This window comes from Triticum dicoccoides, chromosome 7B (genome assembly GCF_002162155.2).
Source record: "Triticum dicoccoides isolate Atlit2015 ecotype Zavitan chromosome 7B, WEW_v2.0, whole genome shotgun sequence".
In the NCBI taxonomy this organism is placed as follows: domain Eukaryota; kingdom Viridiplantae; phylum Streptophyta; class Magnoliopsida; order Poales; family Poaceae; genus Triticum; species Triticum dicoccoides.
In genome coordinates this window covers 97,497,444-97,512,699 of record NC_041393.1, presented here as the reverse complement: position 1 = coordinate 97,512,699, position 15,256 = coordinate 97,497,444, and positions in this window count along the sequence as shown.

Genomic DNA, 15,256 nt, shown 5'->3' with positions numbered 1-15,256 from the left:
GATCCTCCCGTGTCAACGACGGGCATTCAATTTGTGGGAGTTTGACCCGGCCAAGCACCAGACGCTGCGAGAGCTCTTCGACACGATGCACAAGGACGTCTGGAAGGTGCTGTTCAAGGGCGCCGAGGTACCTCCTCCCCTTACCGAGGACCGCGGACTTTGCGCAAAGCGCCATGCCAATCCGCTAAGTTTTTATATCTCACAAGATATTTATTTTCCCTAGTTTAATCATCTGCGGGATCTAAGCTTCCATGCCATTAACAAGACTGGGTAGAGACAGCGGAGCAGATCGATTGCCCAGCCCCCCTGCCTGAAGATCCTGCAGATGCTCTCCTAACGGAGATGCTGGTTCTGGCACCTTACGAGGTGCCGGTGAAGAAGGCCAAGAAGAAGGCCACGGGGACCCGAAAGGGCCTCCGACACAAGGTTATATCGGACTCATTGTCTGATAACTCTGAGGTGCACTCCTCCCATGAAAACGAGGAGGAGGAAGAGGAAAGTTCTCCCCCCTCCCCAGCCGGGGGAGACAAGAAAAGGAAGGCCGCCCTAACCGGGGAGGCTGAAGGGTCCAAGAAGGGAAGGACCCTCCTTTCGGACTGCTCCACGACGGCCGCCTACAGCGATGACGAGTGGTTACTCAGGGACAAGCCCCTGGCGAAGTCGTAAGTATTCGGATACCATAGTAATTCATGGTATGTTTTTTTGCACTACTTCTCGTCACGCCGAACATGATTATGCAGTCCGTCCCGAGCCCATATCGATGTATCTTCGTCGGATGGTTCTTTGGACCCGTCGGATATGAATAGCGATTCACTTCCGACCGCCTCCACCCCTTGCCTAACGGACAACGTCAAGGTGTTGTCTCAAAGGGCACCGAGCCGAGGGGAGGTAGTCCTGGAGGCGCCTCGAGGCGACATTGCGAACCCTGGGCACAAAGGGAGCAAGACTCCCATGGGCTCCGGATTCGGCCTCCAGCCGAACACTGCGCCGGAACCTCCAGTGATTCCAGACTCTGTCAGGCGACCCCCCATTAAGAGGGGCAAGCCGCCCATGCCGATGGCCTCTGTCCATCCAGAGGCACCGGACAACCTGTTGGAAGTGCTTCGCGGCGCTTCCATCGATGAAGAGCACCACACTATCATGAGTGCGGTGATTGAGAAGGTTTAGTCCGCCAAAAGCGGACTAACTGAAGCTTGTACCAGCCTCCTAACAGGCTTTCAAGTAAGTAATCAAATTATAGGAAAATATTACCGCATAGACAGTAGCCCCTGATGCTCTGTTTGGCATTCGAGAAGAAAGGCCGAATAGAGGATCAAATAATGACTCAGGAGTCTAATCAGAATATGTCTATGTGCATATGCAGGCTTCACTGCTGGCTGCTGCCGCACGTACTGCGGAGGTCGCTGCACTGAAGCAGGACCTTGAGCGGTCCAAGGAAGAGCTCGGCCTTACCAAGAGGCAGCTCGAAGAGAGCAAAGGTAAGCGATACCCTGTCTATATAAAAAGAAATTTGGTTGTAAAATAATAGGATCATCATGAATTTGCCAGGGCCACGACCGAAGTGGCGACCCTGAAGAAGGCGCTGTCCGAGGCCAAAGACAAAGCGGCCAAGGAGCGCATAGAGCGAGAAAAGCAAGAAGCCCGGGTAGGCGAGGTGCAGCAAGAGCTCTAGGCTCTCGCCAAAAAACATGAGTCCTTGGAGCTTGATTCTAAGACGCGAGAGTCCGAGCTTGCGAAGGCCCTCGAAAGGGCACAAAATGCCAAGGCTGATGTCCACATGGCCCTCCAGAAGATTGAGGCGGTTAAGAAGATAGCCGCGGGTAAGGCATTCATTATGCAAAGCAAGCATGCAAAGGAAACTTTCCTTTTACTTATCCGAGTTCGGAGCTCTCTAGGAGAGTTCGTGGATCTTCCCCGCAGTGTGTTGGATGCCGCGGAGTTTTACCGTGCTGAGGAGGGGAGCTCGACGAAAAAGTTGTTCTGGTCTCAGTATACTGGGACCGAACACCCAATGCCTGTGAGCGACCATCTGAAGCAACTGGTCGAGCTTCACAAGGCGGCCGAACAGGCCATGAAGGGTCTTATAGTCCGGATGTGGCCTGGTGATCCCCTGCCTGACAGCTACTTCGGTCTGGTGAGGCGGCTTGTAGATGCCTGCCTACGGCTTGAAGTCATAAAGTGGTCCGTCTGCGTCGAGGGTGCGCGCAAGGCTTTTGCCCAGGCAAAGGTGCACTGGGGAAGCTGGACGCCGTGAAGCTAGTGAAGGAGGGGCCGCCGAAGGGCAAGGAGCATCGCCGCCCCGAGATGTATTATGACAGTGTCCTGAAGGGTTCCCGCCTTGTGGCGGAGGAATGTGCTAAAGATGTAATTTTTGAATGAACGTGCTCATGTGATCCTGTAATGTGAAACTAGTTCATTTGCGCTATGCAACGCTTTTTGAATTTAAAATATTACCTTCTGTGCGGCCGTTTATAAAATCTGAGAGTTGGCCAGTCGTCAGCTTCTGCCCCTATGTAACTAGTACTGAGGTGTTCGGGATAAACCTGAGCATTCTTTATCCCAATTTTGGGTCCTTCGAGGGAGGTGTTCAGCACAACGAACCAGGCAATCGGAATATAAGGCTTTATCACTCTCACTTAGCCATAGAAGTCTACAATTTTAAATTTTGGCGAAGCCCCTAGTATTCGGAAGGCCGAATTTGGGGCGCTATATACGCCTAAGTCGGGAAAGGCCGACTCCTCGCCCGAAGCGGAAGAAGTCTTTAAGGACTTGAGACCTCTCGAAAAGCGACCAGCTCTCGCCTTATCATGACAGTCAGTTTTCGGCTTTCTCTACTGAGGTGCTCGTCCGGAAGAACCGAGACACAATCGCAGTAGTTCTCCTAGCGCTACCTTAGCCGATATAGCGGAACGTAAGGTACCAAAACATGGGAGCCGGGCAAACCCAACTATTGACCCAAGACATGATTCGGAGCTGATGCATATAATGCTATAAGTTCGGGGTGCCGCACTGTCGAAAGTGTTTGGACTTCTCACGCCGTATTATGGGGTATACGAAAGCCCCTGGCGTACTGGTCGTACCAGAATGTACGGGTGCAAATTGTCATAAATAAACATATAAGAAAAAAAGGATGGATAATGCAATAACAGACTAATGCTATGCATTGTTATTTAAATAATACGTCGAAGCATACTGATACAAGTAGTGCAATAAGCAAAAAATAGGACTATTTAACATGTCCTATCCAAGGGCAGGCTGCGTATGGGTATTAAAAAATGGGTATGTCGATTGTTATTAGAGACCACCTGGGGGTTCCCTTGTACGACTTGGCTTCTTGCCTCCTTGGTTGTTCCTTCCCGTAATGTGTCCGGCAATCATACTGCCGGAAAGGGCTTCCATAGAGTAAGGTCCTGAAAGAGAAAAAATGATAAAGGTGTGCAGCCCCTAGGGCGGTTAAGCCGCATTGCGGGATGTGCCCTGATCGTGCCCCCGCCTATGCCCATGGTATTTTCAGTGCGTAATTATGTACGCGCGGCACAAATTTCGTCGCTTGACTGGGACTAGGATGGGGGCCGAATTGCTAGGCGAGCTCTGAACGTGCCAGGCGATCCTGTTGCAGGTTACTCCGGACTCGCTTGATGGTGTCCGGGGGCTGTATCACCGAATTGGCGGTTTGCCTTAAAAGGTTGCTTTGTGCTTCTGCTGCGAGGGCCGCAGTGTGCTCCTCCGTGTGGATCGAGCGTTCTGTGTTTCCATTGACTGTTATGACCCCCTAGGTCCTGGCATCTTGAGCTTGAGGTATGCGTAATGCGGTACCGCATTGAATTTTGCAAATGCGGTTCGCCCGAGCAGTGCGTGATAGCCACTGCGGAACGGGACGATATCGAAGATTAACTCCTCACTTCGGAAGTTATCCAGAGATCCAAAGACCACTTCCAGTGCGATTGAGCCCGTGCAATGGGCCTCTACACCTGGGATGACGCCCTTAAAGGTGGTTTTGGTGGGTTTGATCCTCAAGGGATCTATACCCATTTTGCGCACTGTATCCTGATAAGCAGGTTCAGGCTGCTGCCGCCGTCCATAAGGACTCGAGTGAGGTGAAATCTGTCAATGATGGGGTCTAGGACCAATGTGGCGGATCCGCCATGACGGATACTAGTGGGGTGGTCCCTGCAATCGAAGGTGATCGGACAAGAGGACCATGGGTTGAACTTTGGGGCGACAGGCTCCATCGCATAGACGTCCCTTAGTGCACGCTTCCGTTCCCTCTTGGGAATGTGGGTTGCGTATATCATGTTCACCGTCTTCACTTGTGGGGGGAACCTCTTCTGTCCTCCCGTGTTCGGCGGCCGGGGCTCCTCCTCGTCATCACTATGCAGCCCCTTGTCCTTGTTTTCGGCATTCAACTTGTCGGCCTACTTGAACACCCAACATTCTCTGTTGGTGTGATTGGTTGGCTTATCGGGGGTGCCGTGGATTTCACATGAGCGATCAAGTATGCGATACACACTGGACGGGCCCGGAGTACTTCTTTTGAATGCCTTTTTCTGCTGACTGGATCTAGAGCCTTTGAATCCGGCATTGACTGACGTATCTTCGGTGTTATCGTCGTTGTTGCGGCGCTTGTGTCTGTTATGACGTGGTCTGCCGTTAGCATCTGTAGTATCTGAAGTGCCTGGATTCCTTGATGTGTTGTTGCTGCGAGCCAGCCAGCTATCCTCGCCCGCGCAAAAGCGGGTCATGAGTATCGTGAGGGCTGCCATAGACTTCGGCTTCTCGTGGCCGAGGTGCCGGGCAAGCCACTCGTCACGGATGTTATGCTTGAATGCCGCTAAGGCCTCTGCATCCGGACAGTCAGCAATTTGGTTTTTCTTAGTTAGGAATCGTGTCAAGAATTGCCTGGCCGATTCCCCTGGCTGCTGAATTATATGGCTCAAGTCATCAGCATCCGGTGGTCGCACATAAGTGCCCTGGAAGTTGTCAAGGAATGCATCTTCCAAATCCTCCCAACTGCCGACGGAGTCTGCTGGCAAGCTATTCAGCCAATGTCGAGCTGGTCCTTTGAGTTTTAGTGGGAGGTACTTGATGGCATGTAGATCATCACTGCGAGCCATGTGGATGTGGAGGAGGAAATCCTCAATCCATACCGCGGGATCTGTTGTGCCATCATACGATTCGATATTTACAGGTTTAAAACCCTCCGGGAATTCGTGATCCATAAGTTCATCAGTGAAGCATAGGGGGTGTGCGGCGCCTCTGTGCCGGGCTATATCACGACGCAATTCATATGAGTCTTGTCTGCTGTATTCGGCCTGGCCGGATTTACTTTTATTGTATACGGCATGATGGTCATCGTCCCGCATTGGTGTGCGCCCCCATGACCCATATATCGATCTGGCATGTTTTGCCCTGCTTTCCAATATGTCTCGCAGGTCCCGCGTATTTTTGTTTGAGTGGCGGCGGGGTGCAGGCTGAACTTTAGGCTGAAACGCCTCTCTGTCTTAGCCACGAGGTGGCCGGTCAGCCGCATCGTACTGGTGATATAGGTTTCAATGCTTCCTCCTCGAGTCGGGGTAGCTACCTGCGCTTTGGGTAACTCTTGGAGGGGCGTTCGAGTTCATATTCCTCGGCCGCAAGGACTTCGGTCCATCTGTCTGCTAGCAAATCTTGATCAGCTCGAAGCTGTTGTTGCTTTTTCTTCAGGCTATTTGCTGTCACTATAAGCTGGCGCTTTAAGCGCTCCTGCTCGATGGGATCCTCAGTCACGATAAATTCTTCGTCGCCGAGGCTCACCTCGTCTTCGGAGAGAGGCATGTAATTGTCATCCTCCGTTTCTCCATCTGCTGCCTGTTCTGGAGGGCTAGCTTGTTCACCCTCCCGCTCTAAATCGTGCTGGAGGGGATTGTTGTTGTCTTCGGCACTATCCGGAGTGTTATTGTCTCTTGTGCCGGTATCACTACTTTTGCTATGGCGGGACTTAGAGCGGCGCCTCTGACGTCGATGCTTGGGTTGCTTCTTGGAGGGGTCATCCTCCGCTGTCTTGTTGCCATTGCCTTCTTTGGGGGTATCCACCATATATATATATATATATATATATATATATATATATATATATATATATATATATCATATGATGAGGTGGCGGTCTAGCGGCCTGTGGGTGGTGGTTCCTGTTCGTCTCCTGCATCGTCGTCCATACCGTCGATGTCCTCGGAGTCGAAGTCGAGCATGTCGGTTAAATCGTCGACAGTGGCTACTAAGTGGGTGGTGGGTGGGCAGCAAATTTCTTCGTCGTCCGCATCCCATTCTAGCCGGACATAGTTCGGCCAAGGTTCTCCTGACAAGGAGAGAGACTTTAGCGAATTTAGCACCTCGCTGAAAGGCGAGTGCTGAAAGATATCCGCGGAGGTAAACTCCATGATCGGCGCCCAATCGGATTTGATAGGCACGGATGCAGGCGGCTCGGAGTCCGTGGCCGAAGACGAATCCAGTGGTTCGGCAACACGGCTCTTGTAAGGGGTGAAGTCAGTATCCGACTCTATCGCCACTGAGAGTGCGGCCTCCATGGCGGGGTCTATCCACCCGTCCTCGGATGGCACGATTTGCTCCGGATTGAGGGCCGGAGTAGTTGCAGGTGTGATCTCCCTAACACTGTCCGACGGTAGAGCTAAATCATGCTCGTCGTGATCGTGCGACGCACCTGGCATGGGCTCGAATCCGTCGAAGATCAAGTCTCCGCGGATGTCGGCAGTGTAGTTCAAGTTTCCGAACCTGACATGGTGGCCAGGGACGTAGCTCTCGATCTGCTCCAGATGGCCAAGCGAGTTGGCCCGTAGTGCGAAGCCGCCTAATACAAAGATCTGTCCGGGGAGGAAAACCTCACCCTGGACCGCATCATTACCGATGATCGAAGGAGCCATCAAGCCTTATGTTGACGGCACAGTGGAACTCTCAATGAAAGCACCAATGTCGGTGTCAAAACCGGCGGATCTCGGGTAGGGGGTCCCAAACTGTGCGTCTAAGGCAGATGGTAACAGGAGGCAGGGGACACGATGTTTACCCAGGTTGGGCCCTCTCGATGGAGGTAATGCCCTACTTCCTGATTGATTGATCTTGATGATATGAGTATTACAAGAGTTAATCTACCACAAGATCGTAGAGGCTAAACCCTAGAAGCTAGCCTACGGTATCATTGTTGTTGTCCTACGGACTAAATCCTCCGGTTTATATAGAGACTAGAGGGGGCTGGGGTTACACAGAGTCAGTTACAAGGGAGGAGATCTATGTATCCGTATTGCCAAGCTTGCCTTCCACGCCAAGGAGAGTCCCATCCGGACACGAGACGAAGTCTTCAATCTTGTATCTTCATAGTCCAACAGTCCGGCCGAAGGATATAGTCTGGCTGTCCGAGGACTCCCTAATACAGAACTCCCTCAACGGCAACCTTCTGATCTATTCCGGGACGACCGGCGGTGTACTGGAGGTCGATGCCGGGCACCTTGTACTTGTCTCCAGCAAGCAACTGCTCAACGCTGTTGATGTAGTCATCCACCATGGCTGGGTCAATGGTGTACACCACCAAGAGATCCATCTCCCTCGCGTGGGTCTCCACTCTATGCTCGCCGAACTCCATTGGAGCGCCGCTGGACATCCCCTCTCTATGTGTCGTCGTGGGTGTGCTTCTTGTGTTGTGGGGCGCGATCGAAAGGTCGAAGAGACTAAAGTTATAATGGCCGCAGGAATTAAAGGGGAAGCCGGACGACCATGAATATAGGTAGGACCTGATGGCAGTTCTAATTTGTAGCGCGTAACTCCATCATGCCGCACGTAACTGCATCGCGTGGCAATGCGCGCGACGCAAGCGCATGCATATGGGGCCCCGACGTGATCGTTCGCACACCCAACCGCTGGCAGAGCGTGCGTAGAGGGATGCGAGCAGAGTGCTCCGCGGTCGCCTCAAAGAAAAGTTGTCCACAAGCCGAGCACGCCTACGGACGCGAGCAGAGCGCACCAACAGACGCGACAAAGCGCACCAACAGACGCGACAGAGTGCGCCGCGGCACCTAACGGCGAGCACTGCATGCTGCGGCACCTAACGGCGAGCAGAGGTTGCCAAGGGACGCGAGGAGAGGACGACACAGTGATACTTGGCAAATAAGACGAACTGTGCGAGCGATGTCGTAGGCATCAAGCACGAATCAGATTAGAGTTGCGTGTGTGATACATGGTACATAGTTGATCCATCTGAGCTGTTTTTCATGGAATAAGCCGTGTGTGTTGCAGGCAAACACTTGCTAGTGTATAACCTTAAGTTTAACCAAAAAAGTGTTAATGCATGTTACAAAAATTGTATAGCTGGAAACTATGTTCAAATACGACTCCAACGATATAATCTATGGCGACATGCATTCATATTTTATTATTTAAATCCTACTTATAAACCAGGACGGGGGTATAGTAGGTAATTAAATCGCAAACGTTTTTTTATTAACTGTATGTGTACATGTCCTCACGTCCTCCTCTCACATGTCTTGTCACCCTGCTGCCGCAGACGGCTTACAGCGCAAGCTTGCGCAGCATGTGCTACCTCTTGAGCACTGCATTGGATTTCCCCGAAGAGGAGAGGATGATGCAGCAAAGTAGCGTAAGTATTTCCATCAGTTTTTGAGAACCAAGGTATCAATCCAGTAGGGGGCCACGCGCGAGTCCCTCGTACCTACACAAAACGATAGCTCAACGCAACCAACGCGATTAGGGTTTGTCAATCCCTTCACGGTCACTTACGAGAGTGAGATCTGATAGAGATGATAGATAATATTTTTGGTATTTTTGGTATAAAGATGCAAAGTAAAATAAAGGGCAAAATAAAAAAAGCAAAGCAATAATAAAGTGATGGAGATTGATATGATGAGAATAGACCCGGGGGCCATAGGTTTCACTAGTGGCTTCTCTCAAGAGCATAAGTATTTCCACGGTGGGTGAACAAATTACTGTTGAGCAATTGACAGAATTGAACATAGTTATGAGAATATCTAGGTATGATCATGTATATAGGCATCACGTCTGAGACAAGTAGACCGACTCCTGCCTGCATCTACTACTATTACTCCACTCATCGACCGCTATCCAGCATGCATCTAGAGTATTAAGTTAATGAAAATAGAGTAACGCCTTAAGAAAGATGACATGATGTAGAGAAATAAATTCATGCAATATGATAAATACCCCATCTTGTTATCCTCGATGGCAACAATACAATACGTGCCTTGCTGCCCCTTCTGTCACTGGGTAAGGACACCACAAGATTGAACCCAAAGCTAAGCACTTCTCCCATTGCAAGAAAACCCAATCTAGTAGGCCAAACCAAACTGATAATTCGAAGAGACTTGCAAAGATAACCAATCACACATAAAAGAATTCAGAGAAGATTCAAATATTGTTCGTAAATAATCTTGATCATAAACCCACAATTCATCGGTCTCAACAAACACACCGCAAAAAGAAGATTACATCGAATAGATCTCCACGAGAGAGGGGGAGAACATTGTATTGAGATCCAAAAAGAGAGAAGAAGCCATCTAGCTACTAACTATGGACCCGAAGGTCTGAGTTAAACTACTCACACTTCATCGGAGGGGCTATGGTGTTGATGTAGAAGCCCTCCGTGGTGGATTCCCCTTCCGGAGGATCTCCGAAACAGGCCCCAAGATGGAATCTCGTGGGTACAGAAGGTTGCGGAGGTGGAATTAGGTTTTTGGCTCCGTATCTGATCGTTTGGGGGTACGTAGGTATATATAGGAGGAAGGAGTACGTCGGTGGAGCTTCGAGGGGCCCAAGAGGCAGGGGGTGCACCCTCCACCCTCGTGACCGCCTGCTGGCTTTCTTGATGGAGGGTCCAAGTCTCCTGGATCATATCTGATGGGAAAATCACGTTCCCGAAGGTTTCATTCCGTTTGGACTCCGTTTGATATTCCGTTTCTTCGAAACACTGAAATAGGCAAAAAAACATCAATTCTGGGCTGGGCCTCCGGTTAATAGGTTAGTCCCAAAAGTAATATAAAAGTGGAAAATAAAGTCCAATATGGTCCAAAACAGTAGATAATATAGCATGGAGCAATCAAAAATTATAGATACGTTGGAAACGTATCAGGCATCCCCAAGCTTAATTCCTGCTCGTCCTCGAGTAGGTAAATGATAAAAAGAATTTTTGATGCGGAGTGCTACTTGGCATAATTTCAATGTAAATATTCTCAATTGTGGTATGAATGTTTAGATCCGAAAGATTCAAGACAAAAGTTCATATTGACATAAAATTAATAATACTTCAAGCATACTAACAAAGCAATTATGTCTTCTCAAAGTAACATGGCCAAAGAAAGTTTATCCCTACAAAATCATATAGTTTAGTCATGCTCCATTTTCGTCACACAAGAATGCTCTCATCATGCACAACCCCGATGACAAGCCAAGCAATTGTTTCATACTTTAATAATCTCAAACTCATAAACCTTCACGCAATACATGAGCGTGAGCCATGGATATAGCACTATGGGTGGAATAGAATATGATGATGTGGGTTATGTGGAGAAGACAAAAAGGAGAAGATCTCACATCAACGAGGCTAATCAATAGGCTATGGAGATGCCCATTGATTGATGTTGATGCAAGGAGTAGGGATTGCCATGCAAAGGATGCACTAGAGCTATAAATGTATGAAAGATCAACAAAAGAAACTAAGTGGGTGTGCATCCAACTTGCTTGCTCACGAAGACCTAGGGCATTTGAGGAAGCCCATCGTTGGAATATACAAGCCAAGTTCTATAATGAAAAATTCCCACTAGTAATTGAAAGTGACAAAACAAGAGACTCTCTATCATGATGATTATGATGCTACTTTGAAGCACAAGTGTGTCAAAGGATAGTAACATTGTCCCTTCTCTCTTTTTCTCTCATTTTTTTTCTTTTCTTTTTTTTTCTTTTTTTGGGCCTTCTCTTTTTATGGCCTTTCTCTTTTTATATTTTTTATTCCTCACTTGGGACAATGCTCTAGAGAATGATGATCATCACACTTCTATTATTTTACAACTCAATGATTACAACTCGATACTAGAACAAAGTATGACTCTATATGAATGCCTCCGGCGGTGTACTGGGATATGCAATGAATCAAGACTGACATGTATGAAAGAATTATGAATGGTGGCTTTGCCACAAATACTATGTTAACTACATGACCGTGCTAAGCAATATGACAATGATGAATGTGTCATGATGAACGGTATGGTGGAAAGTTGCATGGCAATATATCTCGGAATGGCTATGGAAATGCCATAATAGGTAGGTATGGTGGCTGTTTTGAGGAAGATATAAGGAGGTTTATGTGTGAAAGAGCGTATCATATCACGGGGTTTGGATGCACCGGTGAAGTTTGCACCAACTCTCAATGTGAGAAAGGGAAATGCACGGTACCGAAGAGGCTAGCAATGATGGAAAGGTGAGAGTGCGTATAATCCATGGACTCAACACTAGTCATAAAGAACTCATATACTTATTACAAAAATCTACAAGTCATCAAAAACCAAAGCATTATGCGCATGCTCCTAGGGGGATAGATTGGTAGGAAAAGACCATCGCTCGTCCCCGACCGCCACTCATAAGGAGGACAATCAAATAACACCTCATGTTTCAAATTTGTTACATAACGTTTACCATACGTGCATGCTACGGGACTTGCCAACTTCAACACAAGCACTTCTCAAATTCACAATTACTCTACTAGCACGACTTTGATATTATCACCTCCATATCTCAAAACAATTATCAAGCATCAAACTTTTCTTAGTATTCAACGCACTCAAAAGAAAGTTTTACAAATCTTGAATACCAAGCATATTATTATTATTAAGAAAATTACCATGCTATTAAGACTCTCAAAATAATATAAGTGAAGCATGAGAGATCAATAGTTTCTTTAAAACAAAACCACCACCGTGCTCTAAAAGATATAAGTGAAGCACCAGAGGAAAACTATAAAGCTCAAAACATATAAGTGAAACACATAGAGTATACTATCAAATTCCAATTCATGTATGGCTCTCTCAAAATATGTGTACAGCAAGGATGATTGTGGTAAAAAGCAAAGACTCAAATCATACAAGACGCTCCAAGCAAAACACATATCATGTGGTGAATAAAAATATAGCTCCAAGTAAAATTACCGATGGAAGTAGACGAAAGAGGGGATGCCTTCCGGGGCATCCCCAAGCTTTGACTTTTTGGTGTCCTTAGATTATCTTGGGGGTGCCATGGGAATCCCCAAGCTTAGGCTCTTGCCACTCCTTGTTCCATAATCCATCAAAAGAATTTACCCAAAACTTGAAAACTTCACAACTCAAAACTCAACAGAAATCTCGTGAGCTCCGTTCGCGAAAGAAAACAAAAGACCACTTCAAGGTACTGTAATGAACTCATTCTTTATTTATATTTGTGTTAAACCTACTGTACTCAAACTTCTCTATGGTTTATAAACTATTTTACTAGCCATAGATTCATCAAAATAAGCAAACAACACAGGAAAAACAGAATCTGTCAAAAAACAGAACAGTCTGTAGTAATCTGTAACTAACGCGAACTTCTGGAACTCCAAAAAATCAGCAAAAATAGGAAGACCTAGAAAATTTGTTTATTGGTCAGCAGAAATTTTAATCAGTATTTTCTCACGTTCTGGTAATTTTTAACAATTGTTTTCGTGAACAGAAAGTTTCTGTAAATTACAGCAAGATCAAATAACTATCATCCAAGAAGATCCTATAGGTTTAACTTGGCACATACACTAATTAAAAGATAAAACCACATCTAAACAGAAGGTAGATGGATTATTTATTCATAAATATAAGCAAAAAACTAAAAACTAAAATAAAATTGGGTTGCCTCCCAACAAGCGCTATCGTTTAACGCCCCTAGCTAGGCATAAAAGCAAGGATAGATCTAGGTATTGCCATCTTTGGTAGGCAATTCTTCAATGAGGCATCTATCTTCCTTAGAAATTTCTTTCTTTCTAGTAATTATCAAACTCTTAGGCACAAGATCGAAAAATTCATTTGTAGCAAATGGTTCCTTAATGATAGCAAAAAGATTGGGATGAATACTTACAGATTTAAGATCGACAATTTCCTTACTAGATGATTCACCCTTATTCTTAGGAACATAAATAAGCTTAGTATTTTTAGTAGACGGACTTGGAGTGTTCTTTATGGAAGAAAAAGTGGTTCCCAAGTTGGTAATGATACCCTCAAGTTTATCGATTCTAGTGGAATCTAGATTTATTTTCTCATTAACTATGGGTTCCTTTTCCTTAATATTTTTCGAAGTCATTCCTACCTTAGATCCATACTGGGTAATTTGATTGTGGATCTTTTTATCTAGATTTTCAATTAATTCAATGGTAGCAACTTTATTTTCAATAATTTCAAGTCTTTGATAACATGCTCCAAAGTTAACATAGTTCCATTAACCAAAAGAGGTGGCGAGCCAAATAAATCTATCATAGCATTATAAGAATCAAAAGTATGGCTACCCAAGAAATTCCCTCCGGTAATGGTATCAAGGATATATCTATACCAAGGATTAGCACCTACATAAAAATTGCGGAGAAGAACTGAAGTAGATTGCTTCCTGGTAGATCTATTTTGAGCATTGCAAATTCTATACCAAGCGTTTTTTAAATTTTCTCCCTCCCTTTGTTTAAAATTTAGAACTTCATTCTCGGGAGACAACGAAGAAGATATAAGACTAGCAATAACAACAAGCAAGCGAGAAAAAGGCAAACAGAAAAGAGAGGGCGAATAAAACGGCAAGCGTGAAGTGGGGGAGAGGAAAACGAGAGGCAAATGGCAAATAATGTAGTGCGAGAGATAGGGATTGTGATGGGTACTTGGTATGTTGACTTTTGCGTAGACTCCCCGGCAACGGCGCCAGAAATTCTTCTTGCTACCTCTTGAGCACTGCGTTGGATTTCCCCGAAGAGGAGAGGATGATGCAGCAAAGTAGCGTAAGTATTTCCTTCAGTTTTTGAGAACCAAGGTATCAATCCAGTAGGAGACCACGCGCGAGTCCCTCGTACCTACACAAAACAATACCTCAACGCAACCAACGCGACTAGGGGTTGTCAATCCCTTCACGGTCACTTACGAGAGTGAGATCTGATAGAGATGATAGATAATATTTTTCGTATTTTTGGTATAAAGATGCAAAGTAAAATAAAAGGCAAAGTAAAAAAGCAAAGCAATAATAAAGTGATGGAGATTGATATGATGAGAATAGACCCGGGTGCCATAGCTTTCACTAGTGGCTTCTCTCAAGAGCATAAGTATTTCTACAGTGGGTGAACAAATTACTGTTGAGCAATTGACAGAATTGAGCATAGTTATGAGAATATCTAGGTATGATCATGTATATAGGCATCACGTCCGAGACAAGTAGACCAGCTCCTGCCTGCATCTACTACTATTACTCCACTCATCGACCGCTATCCAGCATGCATCCAAAGTATTAAGTTAATAAAAACAGAGTAACGCCTTAAGCAAGATGACATGATGTAGAGGAATAAATTCATGCAATATGATAAATACCCCATCTTGTTATCCTCGATGGCAACAATACAATGTGTGCCTTGCTGCCCCTTCTGTCACTGGGTAAGGACACCGCAAGATTGAACCCAAAGCTAAGAACTTCTCCCATTGCAAGAAAAACCAATCTAGTAGGCCAAACCAAACTGATAATTTGAAGAGACTTGCAAAGATAACCAATCACACATAAAAGAATTCAGAGAAGATTCAAATATTGTTCGTAAATAATCTTGACCATAAACCCACAATTCATCGATCTCAACAAACACATCGCAAAAAGAAGATTACATCGAATAGATCTCCACGAGAGAGGGGGAGAACATTGTATTGAGATCCAAAAAGAGAGAAGAAGCCATCTAGCTACTAACTATGGACCCAAAGGTTTGAGGTAAACTACTCACACTTCATCGGAGGGGCTATGGTGTTGATGTAGAAGCCCTCCATGGTGGATTCCCATTCCGGCGGAGCTCCGGAACAGGCCCCAAGATGGGATCTCATGGGTACAGAAGGTTGTGGCGGTGGAATTAGGTTTTTGGCTCCGTATCTGATCGTTTGGGGGTACGTAGGTATATATAGGAGGAAGGAGTACGTCGGTGGAGCTTCGAGGGGCCCACGAGGCAGGGGGGCAC